This window comes from Thunnus thynnus, chromosome 23, assembly GCF_963924715.1.
Source record: "Thunnus thynnus chromosome 23, fThuThy2.1, whole genome shotgun sequence".
Lineage (NCBI taxonomy): Eukaryota > Metazoa > Chordata > Actinopteri > Scombriformes > Scombridae > Thunnus > Thunnus thynnus.
In genome coordinates, this window is record NC_089539.1 from 6317598 (window position 1) to 6333872 (window position 16275).

At 42.4% G+C, this 16275-nt stretch overlaps 1 pseudogene; it reads right to left on the bottom strand.

Moving 5' to 3' along the window:
- Positions 1–2676: 2676 nt before the first annotated feature.
- LOC137175718 (uncharacterized) lies at positions 2677–5735 on the bottom strand (annotated as a pseudogene).
- Positions 5736–16275: the final 10540 nt, after the last annotated feature.

Sequence of the window (16275 nt, forward strand, 5' to 3'; positions counted from 1 at the left end):
AAAAAAAACCTTCTTAATGAATTTTCAAATGAGGACAATGTTACAATTTGATTACAATGTTAATATGTAACACAACTTAAGTGTTCACACTAGTTATTCTGGTGGAAAACTAATGTAGTTTTGATTTTCCCCTCAGAAGTGAAGGTACAAATATAATGTTAAATCGGTCTAAAATGTCTGTTTGTAACAATACTCTTTCTATGCATTGGGTTTTCATTGTGGAAGTACTGTATTTGTTTCCACTAAAGAATGTTGCAAAAAACAAACATTTCTGCACTGAACTCATGAAAAGACCAAACCCAACAATGAATTGATCCTACTAACAAGTATTGTCTGTGTAGCCTAGGCATGATATATGTGGATTATTCCTCTGTTTCATAGAGTTCAGTTGTTGCCCAAAAACGATTAAAAACACATCAGTGAGCCACACTGTTGCACTGGGTGACATGTTCTTTTATTACCATTAACATGGGCATTGTAGTTCATTTTGAATGAACATTTTCATGTGCACGTCATACACTGTTCTGCTGCCATAAATACTCAGCAGTGCAGCAAATGCATATCTGTCTATGGTTGAGAATAGTCCCCAACAAACTAAAGCAGTTTTGGAATGGGCCTGGATTGTTATGATTTAGCCATGCCATGATGACACGCATTTCCACTACACCCTCACAGCAGGGGATAGCCGCACCGCTTTGGTCCTGCATACTACCAGGGCAGCAACCCCCACCAACAGAGCCATGCCATCAGTGCCTGATTGTCTCAAAAATATGTCTTTATGCAAGTGACGATAGAGAAGGGCATTTAAGAGTAACAGCATCAGCTTTAGCTCAGTGTGACTGCCCTGCATAAGGGAAAAAAGCTGTGCATATTTTTGACCTGTTTTTAAAGATTTACATGTACGTCTTCAGTAGAAACTAATGTGCTTGGGGCTCAGAGCCATAGACAGGATAGGGAATATATTGAGAAATGGACTAACACATTGTTGGTTTTGGTCTTTTGAAAAGATTTATTGACAATAAGAAAAAAATATAGATTGGATAATAAAATGAAAATATATAAAAGTATAATTATTTGAAGGAGTTTCTGCTGTCAGCCAAATGCATGATTGTTAGCAAAAGAACCATTGTCCTCGAATTGCATTTGTTTAGAAATATGGATGAAGGACATTACTGTCATCCAAAGCCATATTGCATATGAAAACAATGTCCTTAAATCTGACTATTTCAAACAGGGTCCACCCTTCAAGCAGTCCCACTCAAGACCAAATTCTCACCTCCAGGACGTCCATGTTAAAAAGAAAAAAGATGAGGACAAACACAGCCAGGAAAAGGGAGATGGCAGCAAACTTCAAACAGCAAAAGCTGACCACTGTTTTTCTACAAGCTCTGGCCTTCATGATTGACGATCAGTCTTAATCTGTGGCTATAAAACAAAGAAACAGTGTTAATTGACACCTTGTTTAGCTGTATTTTTGTTAGTGATTACTTGCAAAAACTTAACATGAGCAGTGAAATGATCTCCATGCAAATAGCGTGGTATGTTTCTTTCAATCTTTTTTACTAACCTTAATCCAGTCACCCAGGACATTCCTGATTGATTGACCATCGACCAAGGCCATAACCAAAGTCAGCAGCATCACTCCCCTCGCAGTTTAACATGAGGATTCATCCCCAGGTGGCCCAGTCATTTACCCGTTGAAACATAATGTAAATACTTATGCAATCTTTTGCAATCTTACAGGATATCTGTGGGTTAGCTGCCATAAATGGCTATTTATTAAAAACAGGAACTAATACTTCTAGTAAGGGTGGAAGAGGAGAGGACAGACAGTTGTACCACAGCCAGGGAATCCAACCACCCATTGGTTGAGTGCTGGGAGTATCCTATCTGTGAAAAAGAATAAAACAAACCAAACCAATAATTCAAATGAAAACACAACACTAACAAACCATTCCACTGTCTACAGTGACATCAACACAGACCAGTCAGCAGCGTTACTCCCCTTGCAGTTTAACATGAGGATTCATCCCCAAGAGGCCAAGTCATTTATCTGTTGCAACATATTGTAAATACTTAGAAAGTAAATACTACTGCAGTCTTTTGCAATCTGACACCATCTCTGTGGGTTAGTTGCTATAAATGGCTATTTCACTAACCAAGACCACTCCTTCTAGAATATGGATTTAATTTAAATTTAATTTTGTTGGGAGTGTGATGGAAGGCAGGGTGAAAAGGAGGAAGGATAGTTAAAGGGATGGTTGGAGAGGGAAGGATGGATGGGGGAAGGGAGAGGGTCGGGGGTGTGATGATGCGGGGGTGAGGGTCGAGGTCGTGGGATGCGGGATGAGGGGGTAGGGGTCGAGGGGATGAGGGTCGAGGGATGGGGAGAAAGAAGAGCAGGCGGGAAAGAGGGGAAGGAGGGAGTGGATAGGAGAGTGATAGATGAAAGGAGGAGAGGCGTTGACGTCGGGGAGGTAAGTGGAAACAGGGGGTTGAGACTCAGGGTGGGGGTGCTGTCTCGATGATCCGGCATCTGTACGAGGCCCCCCATTCTTGTGTTTGAGCAGAGAAGAGAGGAAAGTTAGCGGAGGGGTCGGGTGGGAGGGACTTGCAAGCTGAGACAAAGGGAAGAGGAGCGGATATGGTGTGTTTAAATACCCTGTGGTGCGGAAATGGGTTGCGTACAAGGCGTGGTCTTTGGTTCCCGAACTTTGTTTATAAGTCTATAAACTTAATTTCACTAACCAAGACCACTCCTTCTAGAATATGGATTTAATGGTTTGTTGGGAGTGTGATGGAAGGCAGGGTGAAAAGGAGGAAGGATAGTTAGAGGGATGGTTGGAGAGGGAAGGATGGATGGGGGAAGGGAGAGGGTCGGGGGTGTGAGGATGCGGGGGTGAGGGTCGAGGTCGTGGGATGCGGGATGAGGGGGTAGGGGTCGAGGGGATGAGGGTCGAGGGATGGGGAGAAAGAAGAGCAGGCGGGAAAGAGGGGAAGGAGGGAGTGGATAGGAGAGTGATAGATGAAAGGAGGAGAGGCGTCGACATCGGGGAGGTAAGTGGGAACAGGGGGTTGAGACTCAGGGTGGGGGTGCTGTCTTGATGATCCGGCATCTGTATGAGGCCCCCAAAGAGACTTCAACCAGAGAGGTGAGAATAGGATTTCTTAATGTTATCCAGGTCGTGATGGATGTAGGTATGATAGGCGGGGGATGACCAACGCCCGAGGATTTTGATGACGTTGTTGGGAATGCCTTGTCTAGAGGCGGTGGAAGCGGCTCCAATGCGGAATGAGTGTCCTGAGAAATGGTCTGGGGGTATTCCGGATCTGGCAAGTACTGAGCGCATGTGGTGATGGAACCAAAAATGTGTTGCTACCCTTCCCGTTTCCGTGATGAACAGAGGGTCTTGAGGGGAAGCTCAGTTGGCTAGTCTTGTGTTGATGTACTCGTGGATGGGTTCGTAAGGACTTATGTATGAATCTAGGCGGAAAAGGTAGATGGGTTGAGGTTGACCCGACTGGTTAGTCTTGCTGCGTTTGAGGTGGTAGATGAGTGTGTCTGAAGAGTGGAAAGAGATGTCGGACAATGTGGCGTGTAGTGATGGATCAAAGGAGTAGGAAGGAGCTGTGATTTCTGAGCAGCGTAGGAAGCCAAAAAAGGCTAGTAAAAACATGGACTCTAGGGTTTTGTCTATGTGGGGAGACAAGTAGCCTGTGCGGAGTGTGTGAATGCATCGGACCAGAAGGTCCGACGTGAGGGGTGAATGTTTTGGTGCGGGGTGCGGTTCCGCCTTGCGGAGACCTTTAATTAACATATTAATATGAGAGTGGGACAAGGCTGGGCATGGTGCTCCGGAAATCAATTTAACAAAGAAATTGATTCCACTGAGGTAAGTCTGTATGGTGGAAGACTTGATCTTGAGTTGAATGTGGGAGAATGTAATGAAGCAGGAGAGGTTAAGAATGTCCAGTGAAGGGAATGGGAGTCCGTGGGAGACGTGAAAGGCTTTAAAGGAATTCCAGCCAGTGAGGTATGAAGATAGTGTTCGAGGGGCGACGCTGTTGATGATGTTGTCCCGTGAAAAGGTGACCAGTTGTTCCAGTTGCGGGTTCAGTTGTAGATTGTGGCTGAAAACGGTGGGACTGGAGTTGGAAGAGGGTTGGAGACTGGAGCTAGTTGTCTGAATTTCTGAAACAGGAAATGAGAGAGTGAATCAGCGATTGCGTTTTGTGGCCTGGAATGTAGAGTGATCGGATGATGAACTGGTGCTGGGCTGAAACCAATGTGAGCTTGCGCATGAACTGCATGATGTCCAGATTGTGTGACCGGCCTTTGTTGAGGATGTCAACGACGGCGCTGTTGTCAGAGTGGATGGCGATGGTCTTTTTGGACCATTCATGCCCCCAAAGGATGACAGCAATGATAATCGGGTACATTTCCGAAATGGTGGAGGAAGGGGCCAGGGAAGAGGAGTCGGGTGGCCATTCGGCAGAGAACCATCTGCCGCCGTAGTAACCGCCAAAGCCGACTGAAGGGGCGGTGTCGGCGGCTGTCTAGCGTGATGTGGTCATGGATGGATGGGACGGTGGTGGCTATGGAGAGAAGGTGTGACAAGAAGGATTGGCCCTGAGGGATGATGCGGGTGGCGTAGTTGAAATGGCCCAGCAGAGAGAGTAATTCACGTTTGGTGCATGTGTTGGCCATGAGAAAGTTTTGAATGAGTAGAGAAATGCGGTGGAGTTTCTCAGTAGGCAGAGATGCTTGGAGTGTAATGGAGTTGAGGGTGATGCTGAGGAATTCCAAGGATGTGCTTGGGCCTTCTATTTTCTCTGGAGACAGGGGAACGCCGAGATCAGTGAATGCGGAAATCATTGTGGTGAGACCGTATGACGGGGGCTTCGGACAATGAGTCGAAATTTTTTTTTTTTTTTTTTTGGGCTGCTCTAGCAACTTCCTGGTTGCCACTCCGATTGGGCTGACTACAGCTGTTGCTTTGTCGGGTTGTGTGGGCATGTAGCTCTGGCGTGGGCTCCCCCACAGAATAAACAAGTGTGGAGGAATTTGCAGCTGGAGGAGCTGCAACCGAGGTCGTTGAAGTTATTGCAGATCATCCGTCCTCCCTGGTAGAGGACAGGTCTCCCTCTCCTGTCCATGCCTTTGGGGAGGGGGCCGAGGATGGACGGGTGATCTAAGGCAGGTTTGGGGGTGATGGATGGTGGGGGAGCCGCCGATGGCAAGTGGTATGGCATGGCTGGGCTTCGCTTGTCTGTTACCGAGGCGCGGGGCAGGGGGGCGGAGAGGGTGCATGCTGCGGCGGGATGGGAAGGGGCGCCGCACATTTCGCAGTGCAGAGAATCGCGAGCTGCAAAAACTCGGCAGTATAGCTCGTGGTCCAGTGTTCCCCAGTATGTGCCCTGGTTGAACTGTTGGAGGCGACCGGCGGCTTGGGAGGCGAAGAGGATATGATAGGTATAGAAACCGTTGCCTCCGAAACGCAAGGCCAGGTCGAGAATTAATGACAAGTAATCATCGAGCTCGGACCTGCGGTCGGGGAAGGCTGAACAAATTATGTCCCTATACAGTGAGAAAGCAAAAGCGAACTCGGCGACTGTGAGGTCCTTGGAGCGGGCAGGAAGTGGCTGTTTAAGTTCCAAGGGGCCGAATGAGGTGAGCAGTTCCCTAGGGATGTGAGGATTGATTGATGTAGGGTGAATGAGTTGAGCGAGATAAATGTAATTACCGGTTAGGATCTGCTGCCTGAGGGTGGGAGACACAGGGGAGGGCCGGGCGGATGCTGGGGGGCGCACTGGTGGCTGGGCGGTGGCCAGGGTGTAGTTGCTAGATGGAGGTGCGGGAGCCAGGAAAAGGCCGAGGCTGGCCGTGTGTGAGGCAGTTGGATAAGGAGGTGCAGGTGCTGTAGTACAGGTAATGCTAGAGTGCGGGTGGTGGGGAGGAGGGAGGTAGGGGAGGTGGCAGGGAGGATGAAGAGAAGAAAGGGGGGGAAAAGGTTGGGTATAACTCGTGGAGCTGTTGGGGCCCGCTGTTGTTTGTGCTGTCTGACCGGCTGCCGAGGTTGGTGCGGGTGGAGGAGCGGCTGAGATGGTCGGGAGGGAAGGGGCAGCAGAGATAGGAGCCAGAGAGGAGAAAGGGATGCTGGGGTGGTGGGATGTATATGCCGAGTACGGGACCTTCCCCTGGAGCCGCTGGGGATCGAGGGCTCGACGATACTGTCGTTGACGGATGATGAGGGCCGAGAGGCCGGGATGAGGGAAACCGAGGAGCGCAGGCGAGGCTGCCGGAAAGATCGGACGCCGGGGGACTCCGGGACTTCGAACAAGTCCTCGTCCGAGGCGTTGAGGAGCAGTTCGAGGTCCATGATGTGAGTAAGAAGTTTTTTAAGTTTATGCTGGTGTGTCACAGGATGCTTGCAAGCTGCGGATATGGTGTGTTTAAATACCCTGTGGTGCAGAAATGGGTTGCGTACAAGGCGTGGTCTTTGGTTCCCGAACTTTGTTTATAAGTCTATAAACTTAATTTATTAAAAACAGGAATTAATACCTCTAAAAAGGGAGGAAAAGGAGAGGGCAGACAGGTGTACCACGGCCGGGGAACCAACCACCCAATGGTAGAGTGCTGGGAGTATCCTACCTGTGAAAAGGGATTAAAAAAAAAAAACAATAATTCAAATAAAAACACAGTTCTATCAAACCATACCACTATCAACAGTGACAGGACTCCCAGTACACAGACCACACCTGTCAATAACTGCTATGAATCATAACAAAACAATACTAAAATAACCACAAGAGCACTGTTACAAATTAGGTGCAACATAAAGATGAATTTGCGATATTTTAAATGAATATGTTATGTACCAGGTATCTTTTTTACAGCTTCTCATCCTACAATAAAAGTTAAAACAGACCCATTTAATTATTATTTAATTATTACAATATCTCACTGTGTTTGAATACCTACCACTACCCCTACATCACCACTGCATGGGTCCTAGTGTCCCCTTGGTACAATAACAAATGGTGTGTGAATGTGAGGTGGAAAATCTATGAGAAGCCACCTCAGCCAAAATTGAAAACTTCACTTGCACATACATACAGTATATACAGGTTCTAATCACTTACACATACATGCATACTCTCATGCATATACATAAATACTGTGTATATATATATATATATATATATATATATATACACATCCAGTTGGACCAGACACCAAATGGACTTTACCTTACCAGCTCCCTGGCACAAAGTCAATCAATCAATCAATCAATTTTTATTTATATAGTGCCAAATCACAACAAAAGTCATCTCAGGGCACTTTTCACATAGAGCAGCTCTAGACTGTACTCTTGTACACTCTAATTTACAGAGACCAACAATTCCCCCATGAGCAAGCACTTGGCGACAGTGGTAAGGAAAAACTCCCCTTTAACGGGTAGAAACCTCAAGCAGAACCCAGCTCTTGGTGGGAGGCCATCTGCTTTGGGTTGAGAAAGAAAGAAAGGACAAAAAACTCTGAGGAAGAAGCCAAGTTAGTAACATGCCATCAACACAATGATGGTACATGAATGCATACAGATGTTGAGGAGGAGGAGGAGGCGACCTGACCGGCTCTAATTACAAGCTTTATCAAAAAGGAAAGTTTTAAGCCTACTCTTAAACGCAGAGAGGGTGTCTGTCCCCCGGACCAAACCTGGAAAATGGTTCCATAGGAGAGGAGCCTGATAGCTGAAAGCTCTGCCTCCCATTCTACTTTTAAAGACTAGGACAGCAGCAAGTCTGCATTCTGGGAGTGCAGTGTTCTAGTGGGGTAATACGGTACTATGAGCTCTTCAAGATATGATGGTGCCTGACCATTAAGGGCTTTGTAAGTTAAGAGAAGGATTTTAAATTCTATTCTAGATTTTACAGGAAGCCAATGTAGCAAAGCTAAAATGGGAGTAATATGATCTCTTTTTCTAGTTTTTGTTAGTACATATGCAGCTGCATTCTGGACCAGCTGGAGAGTCTTTAGGGACTTGTTAGGGCAGCCTGATAATAAGGAATTGCAATAACCCAGCCTAGAAGTAACAAATGCATGGACTCGTTTTTCTGCATCTTTCAATCATCAATATTAGGTAAATGAAAAAGGTAGTCTTTGAAATTTGATTTATGTGGGAGTTAAAGGACATATCCTGATCAAAGATAACTCCCAGACGCCTTACGGTGGTGCTGGAGGCCAGGGTAATGCCATCCAGAGTAGCTATATCATTAGATAATGTGTTTCTAAGGTGTTTAGGGCCAAGCACAATAATTTCAGTTTTATCTGGGTTTAATAGTAGAAAGTTGCAGGTCATCCGGGTCTTTATGTCCTTAAGGCATGCTTAGAGTTTGTTTAACTGATTGGTTTCATCAGGTTTCATTGATAAATATAATTGGGTATCAACAATGAAAATTTATGGAGTGTTTCCTAATAATATTACCTAAAGAAAGCATATACAAGGCAAATAGTATTGGTCCAAGCACAGAACCTTGTGGAACTCTGTGTCTAACTTTTGCCTTGATGGAGGATTCATCATTAATGTGTACAAACTGAAATTGGTCTGATAAATAGGACTTAAACCAGCTTAATGTAGTTCCTTTAATACCAATTAAATGTTCCAGTCTCTGTAATAGGATGTGATGGTAAGTTGTGTCGAATGCGGCACTAAGATCTAACAAGAGGCAACAATAAACAGGAAAATAAGTCCAAAGCTTTGTTTTTTAGCCTGGCCAGAAATGCCTTTATCTATGTCATAACAGATATCGTAAAATGGCGAGGACTACTGAAAAGATGAAAGTCTAAGCTTAGGCTCATAAAGAATTTTTCCAAAATTGCGAATCACCACAACCACGAGAGGTCCAGTCATAAATGTGCACAAAAAATATTAGGCTGATGGGTCCAGTAGTAGGTGAGATTAATTGGGGACAGACACACAAAGGACACACAACCAAATGCATGATCCTCTCCAGACTTACGCCTGGCAGAGATAATAACAAAAACCTGACCCCATGGTGGCACTCTGAACAGCCAATTTTACACTTTGAATATAAATGAGATAAAAACTAAACTCCTTTTTTCTTTGGATTTCTTGGATGAATACACCTCTCATTGCAGGCCACAGCCATTTTTGAACACCCTCCAGTTTGACTTAAAGGGGTCATATTAAGAAAAACTCACTTTCTCAGTGCTTGTGCATATGTATTTGGGTCCCTGATGTTCCTTTTAACAGAAGATGTGAAATAAGACCACCCAGTCAGTTTGGTGTGGGCTGGCTTGCTCTGTCCTCATGTGATTCAACAGGCCATTCAGATTTCTTGCCCCTTCTTATGTAACATGGGGCGAAGCTAGGATAAAATAAGCTAAGCTAAGGGCAAAAAATTCACCCGTATGGCAGGGCTGGACTGGGAGACAGAGCCACTGCTTGTCAACACATGCTCAAGTGAGCTCTGCAGGAGAGAGCCAGCCGAGGAGCAGACAAAGTGTCCTGCGTCACTGCTGCTGCAGCTGCTTCCTTGTCTTCTGGAGGAATAAAAACCTGATTCTGCTTTGATCCAGAGCAGTTTACCAGCGGGGGGACTTTGTTTTTTAAACTTTTGGGATTAAGTGGATTTATCTTCAAACTGGCTTCTCAGCCTAGCTAACACCAGAGTCACACACCACTTCAGCTGTTGTCATCAATAATAAACATCTTAGATGCTGGTGAGTTTATATGATTTTAATGTTACACAGTCTGTAGATATCAATGTGTATAAACAATAACAAAGCTGTTGTATTTATGCCTTTAGATGACGTTATTTTGAGTGTTGACGGGGGAGCGACAATGTTAGCGTAGCTCTGATCAATCTGAACTCCATTCAGAAAACAAGCATTTCAACAGTTGTTTGCTTGTTGTCATGTGGACATGATGTAGTTATTTCAGGATCCTTTTGATCCATTTATTGCAATTAAATCACACCAAATCTAAGTTTATTTACATTAAAACTGGCTGTTCTGAGCAGGGTTGTTTAGACAGGATGAGTTGATTCAAACACATTTTATTAAGACCTTTTATTGAGGCCTTGGAAAAGGGGCATATTATTGCCTCTTTAAGTCCAAAACATGTAAAAGTTTTTTGCAGCCTTCAAATTTGTTTCAATCTTCACCACATTTTACACTTAAAAAGTTTGGACCGCCCACACAAGAATCACTTCCTTTGCTTTACTTTCAGATACTTTAACCACATTTTGTGCCCATGTTCATATGCTAGCTCTGAGGTTTGTGACTTACTACTAGAGGTCTTCACAGGTCCACCCGGTTCTGAGGAACCAAGACCCATAGTTGCCACCTTGAGACCTCAAAAATAGGGATAATTTTGAAACCAAAGGGGGAGGAGGTTGTTAAAAGTCTAAGGTTCAGAGACTTTGTTTCCTGCATACTGGTGACTTTTAAAGAAAGAAAATAACAAAATAATAAGTACACTGCAACAGCATTTTTATGTTAAATACTTTTAATTTTAAGAATTTCAGGACAGAATACAGAATAATTTGCCCCTCTGGTGTGAACTCATGTGAATCTCTGGCATAAACTAATATTCACTCAACCCAGTGGGGCCCCACATTGATGTGCTTGGAGGAGGTGCCCTTTTTTTCATTTCTGTAACTTCTGTAACTAATTATAATAAAATAAACAACTAATGACATAAATTTAAAAAAAAAAAAAAAATAGTTTCATTACTGCACCTGAGCTTGGGGAAAACTGGTGCTGTGAGTCTGGATCCAACACGGTTTTGGAGGATGATGTTGTCCAGGAGAAATGTTGTCATCATCTTTGTGGTCACAGCTACAAAGAAGCCTCTCACTGCCCTACAACATATGATCAGATGCACAATTACAGCCATTGTATGATGGAATTTCAGTTATTTCTTTATGAGGTAAACTGATTTGGATTACACAATAATGCTTACTTACACATCTTTGGAACTGAAGAGGAAAGGTCATCCATTTTGTCCTCCAAGAAAGGTCTTCATCTGGCAACTGTAGGCTGGTCTCCTTGAATTTGATGTCCTTCAGTGGGACATCAGCCTTAAGGTGGGCAGGGAGAAATCTTCCCAGGCATCTTCCTACCAGGCTGGTCATCTCCTTGTGCAGCCTGTGCACCATCACCCCTTCAGCCTAGAAACACATGAAGGATTTATCAGTTATAAAATATGATGTAATTAGCAAGGGTGGTTCTTGAGGAGTTGGTAATGATAAAGAGTAATATAAAATTGAACATATGGAAACCCCAAATACACAATTGTATGAAAACAATACACTAACAAAAGCAGGGGTCCTAGACATGAGACATATTTTAATAAAAAATGTATTAATTTGGGAGAGAATGTGGGAATAGAATGGACATTAAAATATAATTCTCAAGCCAAAGAACCATCTGAGTATCACGCAGGAATTATCCTTTAAGCTATCCACAACACAAGTATTCACTGGTGATAAGATGCGATAAATTTATCTTATCAGCTCACCTGAAACGCAACATTGAAATCTGCCAGTAGTTTTAGAGTGCAGGAGAGGAAGGGGATGAAGAACTTTGTGTCCTTGCTGGCTAAATGGCCTGCCAGCATTTTCACCTTGCCAGGCTTCTCCACGTTCTTGTGACTGTTAAAATATGCCTACAGTGCATTCCAGTGGTTGAGCACACACTTTATGGAGGCCAGCAGGATGAGCCACCTCGCTGCACAATACCTGAGAAGCTTCAGAGTCTCTGAATTATCTCAACAAACTCCATGTAGAGCTCACATCGCTTGGCACTAAAGTTGAGGTAAATTAAAGAAAAAATGAGGAAATAAATGGTTAAATGGACAAAAATGACATCCAATATCTGTCAAATGTGCCACACAGACTATAATGCACTCTTATGTGTAAGTGTAATGTGCAAAATATCAATATGCTTACCTGATGTCAAAGTGAGCATATGTGCTACTTAAGACCTCTTCAGTTTGCTGGTGGACAGCTTTGATGCCACATCCTGTTGCCAGCTGGACCAGATGACAAATACAATCTATGTTGATTTGGCATGGCTGAATCTCTTTGATCCCACTGGCCACAGAGTTATGCCTTCCTTTCATTAGACTGGTGCTATCAGTGTTAAAGGCCACCATGTTGTTCCAGTCAATGTTTCTCTCACTAGAAATCAAAGTACAACATTACTGGTCAGTGGTCAGCCTCCTAGAGTATTGTAATTTATATAGACAGTATACATTTACCTTAGCACTGTGGTCAGGGACCTAAACATAGCTCTGCTGTTCCATTGTTGCACACTGGCATATGCAGGAATTTGGTGACAAACTCTTGAGTTTCCTCATCAAAAAATCTGGCCAATATCACAAACTCCTTCTTTGTGCTTCAGTTGGTACTCTCATCACACATGACACCAAAGGGTTGATGTTGGCAAAAGTTTGTTACCTCCTTGTCCAATTCTGGGGCAACGGCACCTGTCAAAATATATAATGACCCGTCCTGGGACCGCAGTTGGACCGGGGCCAAATTCTACTCAGTCTAATCGAGTTGGGTTGGGTCCCCTTTTACTGCCACAGGTCTCAGGTCTGTATATCAATATGTTCAATACCTGAGTGGAACCGAACTGACCCAAGTGTAGGTGTTATCAGTTCTGATCATATAGTAGCCTATGTCACAATCACTGCAGGGGAAAACAGTGTGTTTTGAGTGAGTGGGGAATGTAAATGGTGAAGTGAATCGATACGAGGAACAAGTTGTACAAGTTTTATTTACTTTTATTTTTATTCATTAATTGGTTGAGAGCAGACTGTCCAAAAGGGATGTCCTCTGCCCATAGAATGAACATCATTGGGCCTTATACATTTTCAACCTATATTTGACCACTCCGTTACTTAACATTTAATCATGAGATTTTGTTCTTGTTTTCATTTCTTTATTTTAATTTTATCAGTGCAGTCAATGGTCTGCATCAGTCTAGTGGGCGGACAGGAGGATCTGCTGCTGGGAAATATTTTCCTCACTGTTAATTTTAATGATATCCTCAACATTGTCAACAAAACATTAACATATCGAATGAACATAACCTGCTGATAGAGCTTTACCGGCAATTTAGAAACAGTATAGTTACACCCCATTAGAAGCCATCTAAATTTTTAAATATATTATGTGGTATAAAATGCCATAATGATTGCAGAAGTTTGAAACATTTTTTAAGCCACTTAATCTTAAAGGCACGGCATAAATGAACAAAATTTAAGATTTCCAATCCCCCTTCCATTCTCTCTAAACTTAGCATTTCTTTTTTGAGATAATGGTGCCAATTTTTCCACACAATATTTGATAAATAAATTATTAATGTCCTTACAGAGTACATCATTAACAAAAAGTGACAGAGCAGGATAAACAAATGTTGACATACCTTCAGCCTTTGTCAATAACACTCCTCTAAAAATGGAAAGGTCCCTCTAAAGCCACATGTTGAGAATTGACTTAATTTTTGGAAGAAAATTTAGCTGCTGTCTGAGAGCCATATCTTTTGAAATATGAATGCCAAGATATTTTACACATCGTTTCACAGGGATATTAAACATAAGTTTCTCTTCAGTCTCATATAAACATAAAATTTCACTTTTGTTGATGTTGAGTTTAATATTTGAAGCTTCTGAAAATTCTCCAGTTACATGTAATGCACTCTGTATTTGCCATTTAACCTTAATATTAACCTAAAAATAATACTGTCTCATCAGCTAGCTGTGTAATTTTTATCTCTCTGTTAAAAATTGTTAAACCTTGAATATCTGGACTATGTGAAATATTTAAAAACAAAAGTTCAGCAACAATCAAAATCAGAAAACAAGGAATAGGGAATCCTTGGCGTATATCTCTTGAAATAGGAAACCTTTTGGAAATGTTGGGATATAAAATTAAGGAGCTATTCATGTCCTTATAAACATGGCAATATTATTAATAAAATAATTTCCAAAACCAAATATCTGCAGGGCTTGTATAATCAAAGAATGTTCAATTGAATTGAATGCCATATAGAAGTCCAGAAACACAAGCAGTGCACTTGAATTTATGTAGTTTGAATTATTTTAATAATTTTAAATAATTTTAATCTGATAGTAGAGCTAATATGATGTTTGGCCATGAAGCCATGTTGGCTTTCACTTATTATCTCTTCTAGATTCCTTTTTAAACGGTGAGCATGAACCTGTGATAAAATTCCTTTCTCATTGTTCAACTTGACAGCACTCCGTTCTGTTGTGTCACTTCCGGTTTAGCTTTTTTAGAAGCAAAAGTAAAATTCTCTCAAAAACAACTCCAGAAGTCGCTGTAGTGTGTATACAAGTACATTATTATGAAAAAGTAGTTCCTACATCATTTTCCTACATCACATTAAATCCACCTTGGGGGCACCACCCTGGAAGACAGGGAACTGACAACCAACTCACTGATTTAGTCTCATAAATAATTCATCCTGAATTTTGATATCTTAATTATTACTAAAGATTATCAAATAAGAGGATGAAATGATTAAATGATTAATACCCACATTCAGTCATAAAATCATTATAGCTGAGTCTGTAGCATCAATAAAATAACACAATAAAGGCAATTTACTGTACGGCAGAGGTTGACTTCAACAATATTCAAGCGAAAACCACCAATGCAACTTACAATACCACAGGATTTATTCTACTTCAACAATAACAACTACATCCAAAACTACTCAAGTACAACAAACATCAATATAACTGGAAATTCTAGCTAATGGTGTAATTATATATAACATGTGTGTGTGTGTGTGTGTGTGTGTGTGTGTGTGTGTGTATGTGGCATGAAAGACAAAAGGGGAAATACAAAGCATTACGGCTGACTCAACCATGTCAGGTGGGTGAAGTAAACAAAGGAAGGAAGAACTACAACAATATGGCAGACAAACCACATATGGTGCATGAGATCACGTGTGTGGAAACAGACAGACACAAAGGAGCTGCTAACACAGGTAGAAGGATTTGAAAAGAGTTGAGCGCGAACAATAGGTACTCACTCTGTTTGTGTGTGTGTGTATGTTAGTAAGAGAGAGAGAAAGAAAGATATAGAGGGAGAGAGAGAAATGCATGCAAAGTCTAACTGGGTGAAACCACAACAAAGTGAAGACTGAATCAACAGTTAGATTGACCGAAACAACACAGCTCAACAGGTGGAACTCTCACAAAACATTTAACATCAGGCTTAAGCATCTACCATCTACCATCAGTGTTAAGCATCAAAATAACACACAATCCTATAATGAAGTGGGTCCTGCGCCACAGCACAGCATGTGATCTCGTTGTGCTGGCTCATCAGCTGGGTCTGGGTCACATCTCTTTCTGGTCCCGTGTGTAGCAGTGGAGCGGAAAGCAGAGATCTTGTTGATGTCAGAAGATAGAAGGGATTTGATCACCTCTCACTCTTCAAAAACACTGCGTGACTTGCAGTGGTTAACCCGTTATAAACTTGTAATCACACGAGTACTGAACAAAGCTGAGTTAATCTCACACTATACATGGCCAAGTGGTTAGGATAAGAAAAACGTGGTCCCTTTGTTCTTTGTTCTTGTCTGGTCAGAAGGGTATCTCTGTCACCTTTGCAGAAGTACAGCACAGAGAGGGCCTTTTAACAGTGATGGGACATTGCACAGAGATGGATTTAAAATTGTTTATTGGTGTTGTTGTTAAGTTGACGTCATTAGTCGCAGGCCACACTCGACCAATGGTAGCTGAAAGCTGGTTCCAGTGGCGGAGTTAACATCCAGGTGTGAAGTACCTAGTGGATTCTGGGAGACTGAGTCTTTTAAGGACTTTCTTTGTTGCTTAGAGTAACGGACATGTAGTTTAGCCTGTGAGGCCTTGTAATATTTGTTGATGAAAAATGTAATAAGTTTCATCAAACGTTTCTGTTTGTATTTACTTTTAGTTCTGTTTTTGTTGTGAAAAAAGTTTCAGCAACAAAAATTTATGTCATAGTTTTCATTGAAGAAGTATAGGTAATATTTTCCCAAAGTAAATGGTTCAAGTTCCACTTGATTAGTTTAAAGTGGTATGATGTAAAATTGCAAGTGATGTCTAAGTCAGGCCTGTAGAAGACAATTCTGAAGTGGCAAGATGAGTAGTTGAGTTGACAGATCCAGAAATTAACATTACCATTAAATACACCGTATTTATAGTAGATCTTTTACCATAAATTGTT